This window comes from Saccopteryx leptura, chromosome 3 (assembly GCF_036850995.1).
Source record: "Saccopteryx leptura isolate mSacLep1 chromosome 3, mSacLep1_pri_phased_curated, whole genome shotgun sequence".
NCBI lineage: Eukaryota > Metazoa > Chordata > Mammalia > Chiroptera > Emballonuridae > Saccopteryx > Saccopteryx leptura.
This window is the reverse complement of record NC_089505.1, coordinates 203942273-203960410: the sequence shown is the minus strand read 5'-3', so window position 1 is coordinate 203960410 and position 18138 is coordinate 203942273. Positions and strand designations below refer to the sequence as shown.

General features: G+C 44.4%; 1 protein-coding gene across 44 annotated transcripts in view; it reads left to right on the top strand.

The window, feature by feature from the left end:
* Nucleotides 1-18138, top strand: part of MAP4K4 (mitogen-activated protein kinase kinase kinase kinase 4) — a 224485-nt gene that overhangs the window by 83920 nt on the left and 122427 nt on the right. The window lies entirely within an intron of this gene.

Below are 18138 nucleotides of genomic sequence, written 5' to 3'. Positions count from 1 at the left end.
ATAGGTCATGATTTTTGACAAAGATACTTTGAGGAGAATTTCCATTTTCTTTCTTTTTTTAAGATTTTTATTTATTCATTTTAGGGAGGAGAGAGAGAGATACGGGGGGGGGGGGGGAGGTGGGGAACAGGAAGCATCAACTCCCATATGTGCCTTGACCAGGCAAGCCCAGGGTTTTGAACCAGCGACCTTAGCGTTCCAGGTCAATGCTTTAGCCACTGTGCCACCACAGGTCAGGCAGAATTTTCATTTCCAAATGCTGAGGAAAGAGCTCTTCCTATTTTCCGTGGAAATATCTCTTAAGACATCGATAATTTGTTTTCATTTGACCAGGTTAAATTTTGATGAACTTGGTGTGAGTTTGCATGAGGATGCTTTGATTTTGAAAACCTGAGGCCCTGGCCGGTTGTCTCAGTCTGTTAAGACTGTTGTCCTGAAATAGTAAGGTTGCAGGTTCAATTCCCAGTCAGGGCACACATGGGAAGCAACCAATGAATGTGCAGCTGAGTGGAACAACAAATGAATGCTTCCCTTCACCCTCCCCTCTATGTCCCTTCCTCTCTCTGTCTCTATCAATTAATAAAAAATTAAGCCCTGGCTGGATAGCTAAGTCAATTGGAGCGTTGTCCTGGAACACGGAGGTTGCTAGTTTGATCCCCTGGTTGGGGCACATACAGGAGCAACTTGATGTTCCTGTTTCTCACTCCCTGCCTATCTCCAAAAAAAGTGTGTGTGTGTGTGTGTGTGTGTGTGTGTGTGTATATATGAGAGAGAGAGAGAGAGAGAGAGAGAGAGAGAGAACTTTATGGTATGGATACATCATTCTGGAAAGGGGTACTATCAAGTGGGACCTCAAAGGGAAATTCTAAAGATGAGTTTTCTCTTTTACCTAAAATAGGGATAGGGGAACTATGAGTAATGGATGAACTCTCTTGTGAACATTCAACAGAAGCAAATGCAGAGTGGTATACAGACTTTGAAAACTGAAAAGAAAACATAACAGCATTATCTTGAATAACATCGTTTTGGTATAACATTAATGAGATGCTCTAGAACAGATGTCCCCAAACTACGGCCCACGGGCCGCATGCGGCCCCCTGAGGCCATTTATCCACCCCCAACCCCCGCCGCACTTCCGGAAGGGGCACCTCTTTTATTGGTGGTCAGTGAGAGGAGCACTGTATATGGCGGCCCTCCAACGGTCTGAGGGACAGTGAATTGGCCCCCTGTGTAAAAAGTTTGGGGACTCCTGCTCTAGAAACTTTGCTCTCATTTATATCAGTTCACGTATGGTAAAACTGGTCTTGTTATATGTTCTTTCACTTAAAAGTCACAAATTTATCGACAATGTTAAGTAAGGACGGCTGTGCTGCTTCATAGACCACATTCCAGGGAGGGGTCACGCCTCTGCCCAGTTACAGTGCCAAGGACTCACAGCAGCTAGGTTCAGAAACCAGATACAGAAATCGTTCAGGGAGCCACAAAGCTGCTTACAGTTTGACTTTATATAAGTGCTATAAATATACCCAGGTTCAAGGGCAGTGTTATTTTAGAGTCAACTTCTTGAAATGCTGAGAAAAAGGAACAATTTAGAAACCATAATTGAATGTTGGGTTGGTGATGAGTAGGGTGATGACTGTGGGTGGATCAGGAGCCCGGAATGGAATCAGCATCTCTTATATCACTTAATCTCTTGCCTTTTGACTTGTGTTTGAAACTTTTCAACTCTTTTCCTCTGAGCCAGTGGGAAGAGTTCAGTTTGACTGCCTCAGTGATGCTTCAAGTTATATTTTAACATTGAAATGATACCATGTGTGTAATTCTGAAAATCAGGTGCACTGTGAAGTCACATGGGGGGAGGGGACTAGTAATGGGAGAAGGAAGAGGGGAATTGCAGAATTGTGTCATCTTATGTTCTGAGTGAATGGATAGTCAAGCTCCTCATTCTGTATGTAATGCCTCCTAGACTCCGGTGGGGTCCAGTGCTCTGTCCACTGATTTCACAGTGGTTGGGGCTGTTCAGCCCCTGTTGGTTATGTTGCTGTGCTGCTATATGTAACACTGGATTCCTCACCTGGTTGGTTGTGAGACTCAGCTCCTTTACCTGATTCTTTCTTACTTCCTCTTTGTTAAAACTGTGAAACTGTGTGCGTGCATGTGTGTGTGTGTGTGTGTGTGTGTGTGTATAGACAGGCTACCTTGCTTTGGAGTAGCGACCTGTGGTCATTCTACATGTTTCTAAGGAAGGCCAGAGAGGAATTCAGATTGTGAATTATATTCCAGATAAACATAGATCATTAATCTTGTAATAATTAAAATAAAACATGTAGTATATGTTGCTGCGGACCAGCATGTCTAGTAATTGTCCTGGTCCTGAGTGAGAACGGTGCAGAATTAAGAAATAAACTCAAAGAGAAAAAAGAATGGGATTGGGAGGCCTCTGCAAGCTGATGGCAAGCCAGAGCAAAGCAAAGCCCCCTGTCTGCTTCATTATATAGTGCAGAGCCATATGCAAATAGGGAAGTTTCCAATATAAAGTCACACATCTGAGGTGTAAACAGGAATTCCCCCACCATGCATAACTGAAATCAGCCAATATCAGAACAAACAAAGAGTGCAACTTAAGCAAGCGAAGTGGGGGGGGGGGGGATGGGCCGAGGACAAATACTCAGCTTCATAGCCAATATGGAGGTGTGGGGAAAGAGCTTAACCTTTGGCTAAGCCTTAGTTTTAGTTTGTGTGCTGAGATTTGTGCTTGTCTGATTTCCCGGATTCCCAGATTTCAATTTGGAGGCAGACTGGAAAAATACTGAATAAACACAAAATTAGTATAGCCAATGCTAACAGATACCAAGATATGTGTCTTAATACATTAAAGGGATTAAAGGGCCCTGGCCGGTTGGCTCAGCGGTAGAGCGTCGGCCTAGCGTGCGGAGGACCCAGGTTCGATTCCCGGCCAGGGCACACAGGAGAAGCGCCCATTTGCTTCTCCACCCCTCCGCCGCACTTTCCTCTCTGTCTCTCTCTTCCCCTCCCGCAGCCAAGGCTCCATTGGAGCAAAGATGGCCCGGGCGCTGGGGATGGCTCTGTGGCCTCTGCCCCAGGCGCTAGAGTGGCTCTGGTCGCAATATGGCGACGCCCAGGATGGGCAGAGCATCGCCCCCTGGTGGGCAGAGCGTCGCCCCATGGTGGGCGTGCCGGGTGGATCCCGGTCGGGCGCATGCGGGAGTCTGTCTGACTGTCTCTCCCCGTTTCCAGCTTCAGAAAAATGAAAAAAAAAAAAAAAAAAAAAAAAAAAAAAAAAAAAAAAAAAAAAAGGGATTAAAGCTTTTTAGATTAAGCAAATTCAGCAGGATTTATAATAGAGTTTTTGCTGTGTTGAAAGTCCTTAATATGTTTACCAAGTCCATGCTGATACCATCACCATTTCCCGTACCCTGCAGGTGCAACCCAACCCCACTTCAGTCTTACTGAGAATTGTCACAAGGAGCAGGAGTCACACTCAGAAAAAGTCCCCATGACACTGGAACGGTTGTCATACTCTCACTCTCTGGCTGGTTTTCAAGTCCCATGACCACTGCTTCTAGCACATTAAGCTTTTGCCTTAAGCATATGGGCATTCTGGATTTCTGGAACCAGGTTGTTTTCTAGGGGCTGTCAATCCATGATGAGTGTTGGGCAAATAAGTTTGTAGAATTTGTGTTATTTGGTTTTGCTAACTTTTATTAAAAATGGCGCTGCCGCCCTGGCCGGTTGGCTCAGTGGTAGAGCGTCGGCCTGGCGTGCAGAAGTGCCGGGTTCGATTCCCGGCCGGGGCACACAGGAGAAGCACCCATCTGCTTCTCCACCCCTCCCCCTCTCCTTCCTCTCTGTCTCTCTCTTCCCCTCCCGCAGCGAGGCTCCATTGGAGCAAAGATGGCCCGGGCGCTGGGGATGGCTCCTTGGCCTCTGCCCCAGGCGCTAGAGTGGCTCTGGTCGCAACAGAGCGACGCCCAGAGGGGCAGAGCATCGCCCCCTGGTGGGCAGGGTGTCGCCCCCTGGTGGGCATGCCGGGTGAATCCCGGTTGGGCGCATGTGGGAGTCTGTCTGACTGTCTCTCCCGTTTCCAGCTTCAGAAAAATACAAAAAAAAAAAAAAAAAAAAAAAAAATGGTGCTGCCCACGTGGGGTGGCTGATTACCTTCATGCTTTGGAAGGGGCTTGGTTATGCTAATGTATACTGGAAGAGGGGTTGTCCCACTGAAAAGTATTAAAAGGAGGATCTAGGAGGCCATTTTAGGAGGAGAGACCACATTGTTGCAGAGGAAGAGGCAGCCAAAATGGAGACGTGCAGAGGGGACTGAGGGAGACTGTTGAGCCTTTGATTCTAGGAAAAGAACGGAAAAATTCTCCTGGTTGTGGAACAGGAGAATCTGAATGGGTTTTGGTGCTCCATGTGTTTGTTTTTACTCATTAGCCAATTGAGTCTAGAATAAAGGAAAAGGGCACATCATTTCTTTGCTTCATTCATTTATTACCGTCTGTCCGAATTAAATAGAAACCTGCATGAACCAGGCGGCTGTGATGGCCGCGGCTACTGGCCTTACAGCGAGGCTTCACCTTCCTTGTTTCTTGCTGGCATGTAAAGAGTACCTGTTGTTGACAAAACTGGAACATAGTCTTGTCCCCAAGTTAGTAATTTGATTGAATTTTGCCACTTAGGGCCAGTTAACATATTCCGGTATAATATGAGAGACTTAGGCTGTTGCTTGGCTGATGTAAAATGCTTGTCAGCTGCAGTAAGTCCTGAGCAGGAAATGTTAAGAAATTTTTATAAGTAAAATAAGCCTTATATAATTGCTCTTATGGGTGAGTCTCTTTTCCTGACTCATGGTGTCTTGCCAGACTTTCAGGAACCCACCAAGGAGCCTTAGCAGACTAGGAAAAACACACATATCCTCGGTCTCACAAGAGAACAGGACAGGGTCTGGCCCTTGCCAGATTTCTGTGAGTGGGTCCTTCCATCACACTCAGGGAAGGTCTTCCTTGTTGGATTTCAGAGTCTCTAAGCCACTGAATGGCCCTGTACACCGGTATTCAAAAATTTTTTAAAGTAAAAAGAGCGTGATAAAGAAGATTTGCAGGAGTTCCAGAGCATGACTCCCTCTTTTTTTATTTTTTCTAATTGACCTTCAAGCGTTTGATGGGCATGCTTTACAATGTCTTGGCCCTGAGAATGGTAAGGAATACCTGTCCTCAGGTCAATTCCAAAAGTCTGACAAAATGTAGTAAATGCTTACAAGTAACGTTCCCATATGTTGGGCAGATAAAATATAGTCTCACTTTATTAAAGATGACACTGCCCACTTGGAAGTCGCCCAGGTGATACTAATGTGTGTTGGGGGTGGCTGTGGGCAGGCAGGATCTTTGTAGCCTGGGGCTTGGTTTTAGGACTAAGCCTTTCCCACCCTTTTTGATGTGGGGTGGTACAATCCTCAGATTGAATCCATCATGCCTCAGATAAGTGACTTTGTATTAGAGACTTCCCTATTTTGTATATTGGATTAAAGTATTTGATTTCTACAGTATAAAGTGGGGCAGACCGGGAGCTTGCTCTGCATTAGAGCAGAGAGTAGAGAGGAGAGCAGAGAAAGGCCATGTGGAGGAGAGGAGAAGCAGCCAAGATGGTGGAGTGCTGAGTGAGAAGCCAGTTTGTGCAGAGTTTGTGCAGGGAGAAGGAAGGAGATGGGGAACAGAGGTGAATAAATCTGGTGAGCTAGAAACCCTTGATTCTAGGAAACTCGGATAAGTCAGTAGCTTTGTGAGCACCGAATGAGTGGGTTTTGGAGCCCAGTGTGTGTTTTTATTTGCCTGCTGGGTGCAAGCTAGGATTAAAGGTGATGGCCCACCAGTTCTTGGCTCCATTGTTTCTTTACCGTCTATCCGAATCTAATGGGAGCCTGCATGGGCTGGGAGACTGTGATGATGGGCGCAGCCACTGGCTTTACACCATATTTTTAAAAACATTTTTATTCCATAGATTAACAGGCAATTTAGAGAGCACATAAGACTGAAAAAATCCAGTATCAGTATGACCTTCTTTATTTTCCCATTGTAAAGAAGTTTAGAGCTTTGTTAGGGAAATTTACTTTGCCCTAAGTCTTGCAGCTCTGTGACTGCTTAATGCAGCGGTTCTCAACCTGTGGGTTGCGACCCTGGTGGGGTCGCCTAAAGCCATCGGAAAATACATAATGCATGTCAGGTATTTACATTCCAAATCATAACTGTAGCAAAATTACAGTTATGAAGTAGCCACCAAAATTATTTTTTGGTTTGGGGTCACCGCAACATGAGGAACTGTATTACGGGGTCACGGCATTAGAAAGGTTGAGAACCACTGGCTTAATGAGTGCACCATAAAAAAAGCCAATGTTGCTTAGCAATAACAGATACATCAGCTCCTGTATCCAAGAGTCCTCTGAATTTATGCCCTTGTATTGTTAATTCCATTTCAGGGCATTAGAGGAGCCAAATTTCCGATTTTTTCGGGGTTTCTTTTGCAGGATGTGGCCTGACAAGCAGAATTAGCATTTTATATTACTGTTCTAACCGCCTAAAGCAGCTTGAGACAAATTTTTGAAATACCTTACTAATTTTGCTCAATTCCTTTGTTTCACAGACCTGAGTACAGTTTTACACATAAACAAGACAATTACAGTACAGAAACACAAGTATAACACATAAATTGATTAATCCTAATACCTGAGTTGTTATTTGGCTCCCAACTCTGAAGACAACACAAAACACACTTCACAAAACACAAATTTAAATGAGCGCTTCTTATATATTCCAATTTTAAAGCAAAAATTTAGGAATGAAACTACTTTTTAATATGAGCCAGCATTTCTAATTTTTGCAGGTAAGAACTTAAATTTAGGCCTTTAAAGGAGACACATTTTGGATAATATAAGACAAAAACTAAACAGAAACTAGAATTAGACAAATCAGAGAGAAACCTGGGATTTCAGAGCATAACCAGACCAGAAAGATACCTGCCTGATCTCAAGGCATTTCCTGACAGAGGCACTGAAGGATGGGACTAAATAAAATTTCTTTAAGAAAATTTTCTTTCGGCAGCTGCTTGAGAAATTTTGTAGTCAGATTCACCAGGGGTTCCCTCCCTAAATTTCCAGGCAAAGAATAGGAAAGAAATAAAGTGATAGTTCAGAGGATTGGAGCTAAAGCGTTAAAGAAAATCAGACAATAATAGGAAAAGCTGTAACTTGACCCAAGTCTTCTCCTATTCATTCTCAAATTCCATAGTTGCTGTGACTTGTAGTTCAGGTTCACTATGCTGAGATTTCTCCTCTACCTCAATTTCAGCTGAGCGGCTGACTAAGCAGCCAGAGAGAACTAGGAGCAGCCACCCTGCCCGTTGCTTGGGATAATTGGGTGAAGTTTGACCTGATGGAATTAGAATTTGCTGAGGAAACAGTGACATTGCCCCTACTGTTTGATAGGGCCGGAGAGGTCCCCGTTGTCCGTTTCCCTGAATCACCTGCCCTTGGGCAATATATTTAGATTTACATTCATTCACCTAATGTTTCCCTTTCCTGCAAATGGGCAGAGGTCCGGAGTTTTAGGAGCTGGCTGCCCCTCATGGGGAGGCTGAGACTGATATTCGGAGACAATAGGGCAATTTTTAGCAAAATGCCCTAAAACCTTGCACTGAAAACAAAATTTACTGCTAGAAGTACTTCCCTGACCTCCCTTCCTTCATTTGTTCTGCCGTTTATCAAGGTATTGTTCTAGAGTCCTCTCCTAAAGCGCTGCAGCAATAGCCAGACCTTGCATGTATGAAGGCCCAATATTAGTGCATATTCTGATGTAATTCCCTATATCTTGAGCCTGATTTAAAGCTTGTTGGAACAGGGCCCTCCACGGGTCTGAGACAAAGACCCTGGGAGCAACCCGATAAGCTTAGGAAGGAGCAGAGGGTGGTGGAGGCACCAAGGTTAAGGAGGCCATAGCCATGACACCCTCATTATCTCCCAAGTCATTCTCGGACTCTAAGGTCTTTTCATATTTACATCCCTCTGTTTCTGGCTTACTTTGATACTTCTCAGACAACAGCTACTCCTCAAATAAAAACATTTGTACAAAAAGAAAAAGGTCTCCTACTTTTGACCCTAATTGCCCCATAATTTATTACTCCCGACTATACCTTCCCCGAAAACTTTGCTCAGTGTGCACACTTGGGGAGTTCCATCCCTGCTTTTAGTTTTCTCTTCCTCAGGTTCCTGTTTGGGTGCTACCTGCCGCGGACCAGCACAGCTAGTAATTCCAGTTCCTGAGTGAGAACAGTGTAGAATGAAGAAATAAACTCAAGAGAGAAAAAATGATGGGGTCAGGAGGCCTCTGCAAGCTGATGGCAAGCCAGAGCAATATGCAAATAAGGAAGTCTCCAAGACAAAGTCACATATCTGAGGCATAAACAGGAATCCCGCTACCATGCATAACTGAAATCAACCAATATCAGAACAAAGAGTGAGAAGAAGGGCATGTAAATTGCCTCTAGCAACTTAAGCAAGTGAGATAGGGGGATGGGACGAGGACAAATACTCAGCTTCATAGCCAATACGAAGATGTGGGGAGAAAGCTTAACCTTTGGCTAAGCCTTAAACTGCAAAGACTTTGCCAGCTTGTAGTCTCCCACAATATGACTTGGTTTTAAGTAAGAAAACATATCAATATGTAATAGTAGTTATAAGTGGTATTAATTTATATTGGGTTTGGAGAACGATGCCAGTTATATATTTTGTTTGAAATTTGAATGAATAGACATTATTTTGTGATAGTTTGTATAACCAGAATATCCTTTTGAAGGTATTTCACACTAGAGGGAAACACCTTGTGACCCACGGTATTTTAATGTGTGACATGAACTAATAATAAAAGTTTATTCTCTTTCTCCTTTAAAAACAATAACAAATTTTAATCAAAAATATTGATAATATAGAAAAATGGGAAGATTAATTTACTGTTTTTAGTAGCTTCAGATAGTGAACACATTTGAAAGTAATGTTCTATGTGCAACTCTTGCTGTGAGTGCACTTAGTAGGGAGTGTGTGATTTATGGGTTGTGTGTGTCTGCATGGGTCAGTTATCTTTTATCCAATGTTCCCTTTATGAGTACAATCTTTTAAAGTATGGTGACAGTCCCATCATTGAATTTCAGGTCCGGCAGAACCAAGTAGGCTAATTATTGATATTTTGCTGTTGAATATTGTATGACTATAAAAGGGATTGGGAGTTTTTCATGCTATTAAATGTTCTTTTGTTACTTTAAACTGAAGTTGCCGAATTCAGAAGCAGTAGGGTTTTTCAAGTGAGTACAAGAAAACCTAGTGGCAAATGTGTATTACGTGCTATTTGAAATCTCCATGTCTAAAAAATATTTTGATTGATTTTAGTGAGAGAAAAAGGGAAAGAGAGAGAGAGACAGGTACATGAATCTGCTTCTGTATGTGCCCTGACTGGGTGGGGATTGAACCAGCAACCTCTGTGCTTTAGGCCGGAGCTCTAACCTATGGAACCATCTGGCCAAGGTGAATCTCCATTGTTTTATTTTATTTATTTATTTATTTTATTTTATTTTATTTTTTTGTATTTTTCTGAAGTTGGAAACGGGGAGGCAGTCAGACAGGCTCCCGTGTGCACCCAACCCGGATCCACCGGGCACGCCCACCAGGGGGCGATGCTCCGCCCATCTGGGGCGTTGCTCTGTTGCAACCAGAGCCATTCTAGTGCCTGAGGCAGAGGCCATAGAGCCATCCTCAGCGCCTGGGCCAACTTTGTTCCAGTGGAGCCTTGGCTGCGGGAGGGGAAGAGAGAGACCGAGAGGAAGGAGAGGGGGTGGTGGAGAAGCAGATGTGCGCTTCTCCTGTGTGCCCTGGCCGGGAATCGAACCCGGGACTCCTGCACGCCAGGCCAACACTCTACCACTGAACCAACCGGCCAGGGCCGAATCTCCATTGTTTTAGATGCTTTGATATGAAGACTTGTCCCAGTGCCTTTTCTTTTACTATTAATGTAGGAATGGATATGCTAATTTTTTGTCCTTTCTTATCATTTCTGGAACCTTGACTACTGGTGCTTTTAAATTTGCTACTCCCCCTCTTAAAACATAATTCTTCACACTAGTACTGAAGTGCAGGCACTGGCTCCCACGTGTACCACACCTCAGGGCTGCTTCCTCTCTTGGAAAAGGCACCGTTTTCTTCATGCAGCTTCCCCAGGTGAAGCAGCTGTCTTTTCTTCCCATGTGAACCGCTGCCCATCCAGACTCCCCTAAAGGAATTACGAGTTCTCGTCACCGTAGTTGTTCCCTTGCACCTGTTCATTTATATGTTCAGCCATGTTGTTTCCTCCTCTCGACGTAAAGGTGATTTTTGCCACAGTGATATAGCTCAACCTAATTGGAACTTAGCTTGCTGTTTGACACCCCCCCCCCCCCCCCCCCCCCCGCAGCCTTACAGAAGTCTCATATTTTGTCTGGTGTAAGGTCTGAAAGTCTGCACATCACAGGTGAAAGTGAGAAGCTGAACTTCATTTCCTAAATAGAAAAAGTTGACACCTCTCTTCCCACAGTCAACCTCTTATATCCAAAATATTGCATCTCTAAAGTAACAAAACAGCACTAAACATAATTAAGATCAAGGAACAAAGCTTCCAGGTTGGATGGAATGAGGAGCAATCAGGTCGCTGCACCTCCTGCAGCTGGTGCACACGATGCATCATGATGGAAGGCCCTCTTCCGATTTAGGGGGAGGCTGGCACCTCCTTGATCGGGTGCAGTGTATGACAAGCTGCTTTTGTCTTTTCATATCTGGAGAGAGGGGAAGCAATTTTGTGACATAGCTTCTAGTCCTGGTTGAATCGTGGACTCCCCCCCCCCCCCCCCCCCCCCCCCCCCCCCGGCCTGTGGGTAACTGCATACCTGTCCCATTCTGGCATTCAGTAAGGGTTATTTGCAGCTCAAATCCGATGGGATCCATAACCTGTCCTTTGATCATCTTCAAGATTTGCATGGTAATCCTTGGAGACCCCAATGCCTTCTACACCACTAGACTCATGATGATGTTTGCATCATGGCAAAGCAGAACAATTCTAGGAAACTGAAATGTGTCCTGTTTCCTAAGTGTTTCTGCTATGGGGTACAGTGTTCTCTGTCACCATGTTAGGTTTCATTTTGAGAATTTTTTTAAACCCCTCTAAATGATAAGCTCCTGAAAGGCAGTTGAGGGATATGTCCTCGGTACTGATGAGATGTAGTCACTCTGAGCTTACTGAAATTTGCATTGGTTCATTTTGGTATTAAGCAAATAGAAAACCAATTCCAGGCAGTTACTCTAAAGTTTTTTTGTTTCAGATTAAACTCAGCAGAAAGAAAAAAAGCATTCTGATGTTCAATATATGTTGAAGAAATTTATGAAAAGGTAAAGGAACAAACAAAGGCTCATTATCAGTTTTGGAGTGCCAGGAATAAGGGCTCTGAATATGTTCACCTGCGTCTTCAGATTCTGTAAGGAATTTCTTTGGGTTTTTTTGTTTGTTTGTTTGTTTTTGTTTTTTGGTGAGTGAGAGACAGGAAGGGAGAGAGATGAGAAGCATCAGTTCTTCGTTGGGGTGCCTTAGTTGTTCATTGACTGCTTTCTCATATGTACTTTGACTGGGGGGACTTCAGCTGAGCCAGCGATCTCTTGCTCAAGCCAGCGACCTTGGGCTTCAAGCCAGCAGCGACCATGGGTTCATGTCGGTTATCCCATGCCCAGGCTGGCGACCCTATGGTCAAGTTGTTGAGCCTGCATTCAAGCCTGATGTTTCCGGGCTCAAGCTGGTGACCTTGGGGTTTTGAACCTGGGATTTCAGTGTCCCACGTTGATACTCTATCCACTGCATCACCACTGGTCAGTGGGGGTGTTCTTTAATTGACTTTTTATGATTTATCACAGGAAAAGAGAAGGCCAGAGATTGAAAGTAATTTTTTTTATTGGTTGCTGTATTGCCATGTTTGATTACAGTCACTTACATATTTATGCTGTGGAAGAGTATACTTGGCAGACCCTCTGTAAGTTGGGTTAATAGGACAATTGCGGCCATTTCTATTTTAAAGTCCACAGCCAGGCATAAGGGAACAAGTCTAGGTGTAGATCTTGAACTAAACCCTTTTGAGATTTCAGTTTTCTCCATCTGTAAAATGAGGATAATGATACATATGTTGGGTTATGTGAGGAATAAATGAAAATACATACAAAGTGCTTTGTCCACCAAGTGTCTCAGAGTGGGTACATCATGGTGCCTGTGTCCTGTTCTCACAGCTCTCTCTTGAGGACTGGAATGCTGCTGGGTCTCACATGCGTGCTTGCTAGAGTTCAGGCTGTAAGTGTGCATGCATCCCTCCAGGTTGTTGAGGGAATAAAGTATTTGTTAACCTAAATTGTGTTTACTTAACCTTACATAGTGTCGTCAACTTGATAGAATTTTCTCTAGTATTCTGTTCACTCTGAGGCCGAATGAGTGCGAAAGTATATGATTCTTCAGGGAAAGGTAAGAGAGATTTAAGTTATAAGCATTGGGAATAGAAAAGGTGCTGTTAAGTTGCAGGGCACTCCCTTTATAGGGCGTGAAGGGGTGATGTCATGTAATAAATAATAAGAGTATGTGCAGGAAGTTTGGAGGGTGAGTGGAGAAACTTTTTGGTGGGATAGTTGGTGTTGGACAGTACCATGACCACTTAGGACTGCAGCCCTCGTGAAGGGTCCTATCTTTCATTTATGTAATGGGTTTGCGTCCCCTCTAAGTTCTCTCGTGAATGAGACAACCTGAATGTTTCTCCCGTGAGCATAAAGTACATCATCAGATATATTTTTTTTGTTTGTTTGTTTTGTTTTTTTTTAATATTTTTCCAAAGTGAGAAATGGGAGGTAGACAGACACACTCCTGCATGCGCCCAACCGGGATCCACCCGGCATGCCCACTAGGGGGTGATGCTCTGCCTATCTGGGCAACTGCTCCATTGTGACTGGAGCCATTCTAGCACCTGAAGTGGACGCCATGGGACCATCCTCAGTGCCTAGGCCAACTTTTGCTTCATTGGAGCCTGGCTACAGGAGGGGAAGAGAGAGATAAAGAGAAAGGAGAGGGGGCAGGGTGGTAAAGCAGATGGGCACTTCTCCTGTGTGCCCTGGCCGGGAATCGAACCTGGGACTTACACACGCCGGGCTGATGCTCTACCGCTGAGCCAACTGGCCAGGGCCTTCAGATATACGGGTATTTTAATGGAGTTACTGGGTCCAGGTAAAGATTATGCAGCATGAGTTATTTACCTAGTGTTTGGTGGTGGCAGAACATGTAGGAAAATGGAAGAGAGCATCACCATCTTTTTTTCTCTTAGGATTTAAAAACTTCCCTTGACTTCTCTTTCTTCTGCTAGGTTCCTCTCTCTAGGGTTGGGGACAGACTTCATGAGAGGCCGAAAGATGGGCTGCCACAGTGCCCTGCATTTTATAACCATGTGGAATGATATTGTTCCCCCTTGGGAACATGTGTCCTAAATGTAATGCATATTTGCAAATACAAGTTGGCAATTTTGACTGTTAGAATAGTGAAGGAGTGTTGAAAATTAGGACGTTTTCCTTAGGTTGGATGTCTGCCAAGAATAGTTTGAGTTTTCCTTTTAAAAAAAGGAACATGCATTTTCCTCATTTAAAGACAAAAAATGAATCAAGTGCATGAAGGTTGCTCTACTGGAGGAGGCAATTCTGGTTAGTATGAGGCAGTCTAACTGTGTGAAATAGTGCTGATTGCAGTAACAATTTTATTTTACTTTATTTTTTTTATTATTTATTCATTTTAGAGAGGAGAGAGAGGGAGACAGAGAGAGAGAGGAGAGAGAGACAGGGGGGAGGAGCTGGAAGCATCAATTCCCATATGTGCCTTGACCAGGCAAGCCCAGAGTTTCGAACCGGCGACCTCAGCATTTCCAGGTCGACGCTTTATCCACTGCACCACCACAGGTCAGGCCTGCAGTAACAATTTTAATTCTAGATCTTGCTATATGTCAACTCTTTGAGGGGAAATAATTTAAGCTCTTTCTTTAAAAACAAAAACTTCAATAACAGGAATTTGACAAGTTGGTAGGAATAGTAGGGGGTTCATCTCTTGCATTTTATAGAATCGTTATAGAAAGCGGGTCCTGCTGCCATTGTACCTTGGGCAGGTAACAGTAGAACAGGATAATGACCTACTTTTTTGCCCTTATAGAATATTTAGGATCTATTGAGAAAAAGCTGAGAATAGTATTGGGAGGCTTTTCATCATCAGATGTTTCATTAGTGCATTAATGTTGACCTGGTATTTCATCAGTAAAGCAAGCCATGGCCTTTACTATCTTCCCACTGGTGTTTTATGACCCCAAATGGGACACCTCATGTTCAAGAAATGTAGACCAGTAGGACAGATGAGCCAAGTTTACACATGGATGTTAGGTATGCATATTTAATACTGACCAAGTAAATATTACTAGTATATTTAAGAATAGATGATTCCATGGAAAGAAAGTTCCTGTTAATAGTAAGTTTGTAATTTCTCCATTCTCAGGCCAGGAGTTTCAGCGATACAACCTGCTGGATCTAGTGTCAGGTTAAGGCCCACGCTGAGAGGGGCCATGGTATATTATCTCTTGGGTGGTGTTGAGTAAGTCACACATGTTTATCGTTTCAAAAAATCCTTCATATAAACTCCTTGCACATGATTACATACATATTTACACTCAGTACACTAAGTCCTAGCTTGAGTTTTTCTCCTCTGGCTGTTTTGCTGGCCATTTTGATTCCTTTACATATGGTGACCCATCTCAGCAGATAAGTATGACTTTTGTTAGATTCAGATTTAGAGGTTTTCTTGTGTGTGTGTGTGTGTGTGTGTGTGTGTGTGTGTGTGTGTGTGTAGAGAAGAGAGAGAGAAGTATGTTGCTGTTGCACCCCATTGCCTCCCCACTATTGGTCAGGCCTTTTGAAGGTGAAGAATGGACTTGACAAGGTTTGAGGTAGTGGCAAGTTGCATTAATAAGAAAGGGCAGGGAATCAGCACCAGCCTCTGGAGGGAGCGAAGACTTTCAACTGAGCGTCTACCAGGTGTGACGGCCAGGGCTTTCTGTATATACTGTGCACTTATTACAGCCTGCATTGGACTCTGCAGTGAGTTTGGGAAGCGCGTAAAACGTAAGCAACGTTCCCAAGGAAGTACAGCAATGAAGTGGTAGTGGAGGAACGAGAGCCCAGAATGCCAGGATCCTAGATTCCTTTCTCCCTGTGCTTTGTCTTGTTACTTAAAAAGGAAGGACACAGAATTGTTAGACAGTTTCCTGATTCAAATTTCAATTTAAAATGGACCTAATTTTGGAAGACCTCATATTTATTAATCAAGACTGTACCTTACTTGGTCTGACACAAAATAATTGATTAGTTGTTAGGCTATGAGTCTGTAATCCCTCCGGAGGGGAAACCAATATTCTGTGTAAAGCAAACACTGAGTGAATCCACACAACTCTCAGCTTTCAGCCACTGCCAGACTGCCAAGTCTTACAGATAGACCTGCAGTCCCGAGTGTAGGTGTAGATGGGAAGAAAGGAAGATGCCACTATTATAGAAACATTTGGAGGGATTTTTTTCCATAGACTAGTGCATTTTCCTGATCCATAAGGATCTTAAGTGCTACCATATCACTCAGAAGACCCACCTCTCCCCCACATCTCATTTCCAACACAGTATTGTTCACCTTTCTTGAAAAGACAGAAAGCCAGGGCAACTCTCCTAACATTTCTCTGGGTTTGTCGGCGAAAAATTTGCTTTAGTAATTTTGAGGTCATGCCACTGCACAAAGCGTAACAGATGTGTGTTTGCAGATTTGAGGGCTGACTGGGTGCTCAGAAAATGGTTTTCAAGTTTCCTATGTAGAAGATACTAGAGGATTACTTAAGTTCTACATTTTCTTCTTGGATTCAAGGGGATCATGATTTGGTTTCATGATTATATTGCCATGATAGGTGCTTATGGGACTTGCCTGATACTATGCTAATAACTTCATTTTCTTTTTTTTTTTTTTTTCCATTTTTCTGAAGCTGGAAACAGGGAGAGACAGTCTGACAGACTCCCGCATGCGCCCGACCGGGATCCACCCGGCACGCCCACCAGGGGGCGATGTTCTGCCCACCAGGGGGCGATGCTCTGCCCATTCTGGGCGTCGCCATGTTGCGACCAGAGCCACTCTAGCGCCTGGGGCAGAGGCCAAGGAGCCATCCCCAGCGCCCGGGCCATCTTTGCTCCAATGGAGCCTCGGCTGCGGGAGGGGAAGAGAGAGACAGAGAGGAAAGCGCGGCGGAGGGGTGGAGAAGCAAATGTGCGCTTCTCCTGTGTGCCCTGGCCGGGAATCGAACCCGGGTCCTCCGCACGCTAGGCCGACGCTCTACCGCTGAGCCAACCGGCCAGGGCATAACTTCATTTTCTATCATCATTGAGACAAACGACATTTAGTTGTAATTTGTTACCACGGTTGTGCTGTGCACTCACTGTTCTTTGCTCCTCAGTTATTCCTAACAATAAACGTGTGAAGTGGGCACCACTTCTACCCTCCTAGACATACAGGAGCCTGAGGCACACTGAGCTGTGTCGTGCCAGCCCTCAGGTACCATGCGCAAGAGATGAAGTATGGATACAGTCTTGCCTAGCCTGTGCTCTGGACAGTGGACCTGGAGCTGCAGGATCCTGCCCATGCCCAGGACATGAAGTAGAAGCTTAGTTGTCCCTGTGCTGATGCCTACAACAGTGCCGTGATTACAAAGCTAAAGGCTGTTACAGAGCCTATTTCTACATAGGTAGAAAATTTTATTTTGAGCTTTTGCTCAAACCAGATGAGCCCGTGCTCAAGCTGGCAACCGCGGGGTCTCGAACCTGGGTCCTCCGCATCCCAGTCCGATGCTGTATCCACTGTGCCACTGCTCGGTCAGGCCATAGGTAGAAATTTTAAATGAGTGATTCAGAGGGGGACACTATCAATACTGAATCTTGGACAGACAGGTTGTAAACAATGTTAGTAAGTACCAGAAATACAGGATCCCATATAGTCTTCATAAGTTCCTACCTTCCTGGCATGGAGCTGTATTCCACTCTGTACATTTCAGAGATGGAGCTTTTGTGGCTATCAGATGGCTTTCTCATCTTTCATTGCAAGATACAGGCAGGATAACATTTTCTTTCAGAATCGTGGGTTACCCAACCCTGAATGCAGGAATAGTGCCAGATGACTGTTGCATGGGGTGGTAGACAAGGTGTGATAATGGGGTCCTCTGAGGCAGCAGCGGAAGTGTCAGCTAAGGTCTGTGAGGCTGAGCAGGCTGGAAGAGCCTGCCTGTGGAGTGATAGCTGGGAGAAGGCTGGGGGGGGGGGGGGCAAAAAGGCAGAGCTCCGTTACATGCACCATGTGGGATCTCCCTGCCTGCCTCAGAAGCAGAACTTCAGATTGTCCGAACTGCACATTGTGCCCACACTCACATGGCCACACTGCAGAAGACAAGTAGGGCTGTTCACAAGGACAGTGGAAAAAGCGATGTCTATAGGGAGGGGACAGCTGGAGTTGTGATTGTCCTGGTTTCCTGTATATTAAGTTGTTGCACAGGTTCTGCTTATGAACTGTTGGGCCATTGCTGGACTCCATCCCACCATGACCACATATAGCTGAGACATAATTTTAATAGTGTCATTTTCACAGGGTTGTTTTTTTTGCCAAATTGTAATTTGAGTTCCTGCTTAAACTTCCCAGAATCCAGAGAGAATGCACTTCAGACTTCAAGTTATGAAGTTTATAATGCTCCATTTTGGGGCTGCAGGAGTGGCCAGCTCTTGAGGAACATGGGGCATTGTGCTTTACATTTATGGCAGAAGGACCGTTTTTCACAATGTCCTTAAGTAGATGGTGCTCAGGTTATACGGTTAGCTGTTTGTTACTCTGCTGTAAACTGTTGAGCAGAGCGTCCATAGCAGAGTGGATGGAGAAAAGCAAGACTGACAGTGGTTAGATACAGAAAGCCACATCCAGGGGA